Here is a 4,616-nt window from a genome sequence, read left to right as displayed (position 1 = left end):
TGCCATCTAGGTATTGGGAACCCAAACTGGGTTCTCTGTAAGAGCAGCAAGTATTCTTAACAGTTTCGCCATGTCTCCAGCTCATCACTTAAGAACAACTAGTTATGTGTATCCATGTGTCTGTGAATGCATGGGGCTGTACACCTGAGTAAGGTACCTGAAGAAGACAGAAGAAGGTGTCAGGTTCCCCAATACTGGAGTCATGGGTGGTTGTGTGCTACCAGGGGTTCTGGGAACTGAATAGACACCAACCATTGAGCTGTCTCTCCAGCCCCAGTCATAGTCAATCTTAGAATACTGTCACAGTATAAAGAAATCCCATCACCCCAATACCAACACTAAACAATCACTAATCTACAGACTCCTGCTCTGGGCTTTCATGGGGATGGAAATGTCAGTCCAGTCTTCTGCACATGGCTCCTGTCATTCAGAGTGAGGCTCCCAAGGTCGGCCCAGGCCCCAGCATCTGTAAGCACTTCACCCCTCTCTGTATCCGCTGCTATTCTTTCGCATGAGTGCGATGTTTTGTTCACTAATTCACCTGTTGGACATCCGGGTTGTTTCTAACATTTGACTGCTGAATAACGTTGCTATGAACATTTGTTTGCATCTGGAAAGGTGTGGTTCATTCCTCTTGGGTCATATGGCAGCTTCATGTGGAGTTGTGTGAGGCCTGGCTGGGCTGTTTTCTATGCACCTGCTTCATGGTACATCTTCAGTAGCAGTGCATTGTGTTATGGTTAATATTGCCAACTCGACAAGGTCTAGCCTCATCTAACAGACAGTCCTTTGGGAATGGCTGTGAGGGAGCTTCCAGGTTGGGTCAACGGAGGTAAGAAGACTCACCCTCAGTGTGGGTGGCACCATCCCCCATGGCCTCAGGTCTGGGACTAAATTAAAAGGAGAAGAAGTAGCATCAGCGTCCATGGAGATGCAGTGTGATCTCCCGCCCTGCCTTCCTGCAATGATGGACTGTACCCTCAAAGCATGAGGCCAAATCAACCCCTTCCTTCCTTATTTCTTTCATCGGACTTTAGCACAGCAACACGAAAACTAATACAGAAACTGGAAGTTAGGAGTGGCCGATGTGATGAGCCAACTGTGAGCCATAGGATGCTGTAAGCAGAGGTTAATGGACCATCCTGTGAGAGTTTGGAAGACTATAATACTGAGAGAAATACAGACAATGGAGGCTCAGCTCACGAGGTTTTAGAAGGGAACAAAGACTGGGTGACACTAGGCTAGAGACCATTCAGTTCTAGTCTATCGAAAACCTGGCTTCATTATGCCTGTGTCCTGAGAACTTGGTTGAGGTAGAATTCAAAAGCAATGTACTCGGCACCCTTCTGCTGCAGCCTGTGCTGGTGGTCTGCTGCCCCGCCTGGGCCTGGGCCTGCGCTGGTACTCTGCTGCAAGAGAGAGAGAGTTTTTTTTTTTTTTTTGAAGAGAAACAATAGAAATCACATAAAATTCTTAAAGCAAAAGGCCTCTTTTTTGATTATTGTTGCTACATACAAATATATGTATATATAAATATACAATATGAAAAAAAGCAATGTACTCATTTGCTGTAGAATAATGCTCTTGTACACTATAAAGATTTGTCACTCAAATTGGTTTAATAAAATGCTGATTGGCCAGTAGCCAGGCAGGAGGTATAGGAGGGGTGACCAAACTAAGGAGGATGGGAAGGAGAAGGGCGGAGTCAGGAGACACTGGCCAGATGCAGAGGGAACAGGAGATGAATGTGCCATGCCAATAAAGGTACCACCACATGGCATACCATAAATAAGGAATATGGGTTAACTTAAAATGTAAGAACTAGTTAATAACAAGCCTGAGCTATTGGTTGAGCATTTGTAATTAATATAAGCCTCTGTGTGGTGATTTGAGGATATGCAGCCAGATATTTGGTAAGAGGTGGGTGTGAGAGAAACATCCTTTTACACTCATTTCTTTGGTGGAGGAAGTTTTAAGACAGGATGGCATTTAGGCCACGGGGTGACTATTCACCGTTCCTATTCTATGGTAGTGGCTCTCATCCTTCCCAATGCTGCGACCCTTTAATACAGTTCCACATGTGTGGGGACCCCAACCATAAAATTACTTTCATTCCATCATAACTATAACTTGCTATGTTATGAATCATAATGTAAATATCTGATATGCAGGATATCTGACATGTGACCACTGCAACAGTTGAGAACTGCTGTTCTATTGAGAGAGAAAGAGAGAGAGAGAGAGAGAGAGAGAGAGAGAGAGAGAGAGAGAGAGAGAGAGAGAGAGAGAGCTGAGAGTTGAAAATGTGACATTTCAGGCTGGAGAGTTGGCTCAGTGGTTCCGAGCACAGTCCGACAGATGAGCAACACTAAGAGCTGAGCTGTTGGTCATCCGCCCTGGGGAAGCAAGGAGCTGGCAAGGAGCCTGGCTTCCAGGGTGTGGAAGACTGAGTCAGGGCTCTTCCTTCCCACCTGCTGTCAGAGGGAAGCGACTCACCCTTATGTGGCAGCGGTGCTCTTTTGGTGGTTTTGGGCCAGCTCAAAGGTTCGCCTCTCTTTTCCTGAGTGTGCTCATTTAGAGAATGATGCTGTTGGGTTCCATAGCTGCACAAAGTGCCCATCAATAGTGAAGGGGGAGAGAGGGAGGGAGGGAGGATGAAGGGTATCGGCCTTCATGGTTTCTGGAATTGACGCACGTGCAGACACAGTTGGGATGAATTTTTGAGGCTCTGTTTTACAAAGGTCCCTTTCTTCCTTTCCTCTCTCCCCTGTTCTGGATGCTCTCTCCTTAGATATCCTCTTCTTGAGCTCCTGACTCCCGGTTTCAGCCAGTCACTGCCTTCTCTGCATCTCTGGCTTGTGCAGTCAGGCTCTCCCAGCACTTCCTCAAGTGGCTTTCTGACAGTCGGCCTGGAATCCTCACGAGGTGGGGCGGGGGCTCAGCCACCCACCTCATCTGCACACAGGAGGCCTGGTGCGGGGCTCAGCCACCCACCTCATCTGCACACAGGAGGCCTGGTGCGGGGCTCAGCCACCCACCTCATGTGCACACAGGAGGCCTGGTGCGGGGGCTCAGCCACCCACCTTACCTATACACAGGAGACCTGGTGCTGGGCACAGCTACTGAAAGCCTGGGTTTGGGCACAGCTACCCACCTCACCTATACACAGGAGACCTGGGTCTGGGCACAGCTACCCAGCTCACTTATACACAGAAAGCCTGGGGCTGAGGCAAGGGCAGGGGCTGGGGCTGGGGCTGGGGCAGGGCTCAGCTACCCCCGTACTTCATCTGTACACATGAGGTCTGGGGCCGGGGTACAACTATTCACCTCATCTGTACACAGGAGGCCTGGGGCTGGGGCTGGGCACAGCAGGAAGTGTGGGCGTGGTAAGAATGTTCTCTTTACCTGTTCTCTTGCAGGACTGGGACTTCTGCCCAGGTCTGGGCCTCTTCCTTAGTTCCTTATCCCAGCAAACCGGGCTGATTCATCTTACCCTGCTCACTGCTTACGGCTATCATGTGTTAGGTCTGGGCTTTTGTCCCCAGTTAGGATAATCTGGCCAGTAGGCAGCTTTTCTTCAATGAATGAAAAATGAACTGAGCATAACTTCGGAGGAGGCTTTCCCCATCCCCTCCCTGTTTCGAACTCATAGCGTTCCAGGGCTCTGAAAGCCAGTCATGGAGCTGGGATGTCTAATTGCACGGATGTTGGCTCTATTCTGGCATCCTTTCATTTCGATTACATGGAGTGGAAAATGATCCCCTTTGATTAAACCAGTGCGGAGGGTAAATATTATCCTTGGCGTTTTGGCAGAGAAGCCTCACATTCAAGAGAGAGTGTAGACACCTGCGGTCCCCTGGGTCATGTGGAGTTGTCTGGGGGGAAGCCCCCTGCAAGGGACAGGAAGGCTCATTGGGCTCATTATGGAGCCCCCTTTTCCTGAGAGTCCTTATACAGAGAGGTACAGCACTTCTTAGCGTGTGTTCAGAGCATCCTGCTTCCCACAGACAAGGCTTCACGTTTTCTCATTATACGTGTGTGTGTGCCTGTTTCATGGTGCACTTATGGAGGTCAGAGGGTAAATCTGTAGAGTTAGTTCTCTCTTTCCACCTTTGCATGGGTCCCAGGAATTAAACTCGGGTTGTCGGGCTTGCTCGGCAAGTGCCTTCGAGGTGTCTGCCCTACCTTGTTTTGTCGAGACAGAATCTCCCACTCATCTGGAATTTTCCAGGCATCTCCCTCTCTTTGCCTCCCCAGTTGCTGGGAAGACATGTGTGTCTCACCATGCTCAGTTTTTTTTTTTAAATTTATAGAGATTTTTTCTGTTAACTGTGTTGACTGTTCTGTCCTGGAATTTGCCCTGTAGACCAGGCTGGCCTCCAGCTCACAGAGATCCACCTGCTTCTGCTTCCTGAGTGCTGGGATCAAAGGCATGCACCACTACTGCTGGCTGCTGTTTTTTTTTTTTTTATTTTTATTTCTTTTGATTTTTGAGACAGAGTTTCTCCGTAGCTTTTTTTTTGGTTCCTGTCCTGGAACTAGCTCTTGTAGATCTGGCTGGCCTCGAACTCACAGAAATCCACCTGCCTCTGCCTCCCGAATGCTGGGATTAAAGG

The sequence above is a fragment of the Alexandromys fortis genome, unplaced genomic scaffold, assembly GCF_014885135.2.
Source record: "Alexandromys fortis isolate MF-2015 unplaced genomic scaffold, M_Fortis_MF-2015_v1.1 scaffold_158, whole genome shotgun sequence".
Lineage (NCBI taxonomy): Eukaryota > Metazoa > Chordata > Mammalia > Rodentia > Cricetidae > Alexandromys > Alexandromys fortis.
The sequence above is the reverse complement of the archived record's forward strand: the minus strand, read 5'-3'. Positions refer to the sequence as shown.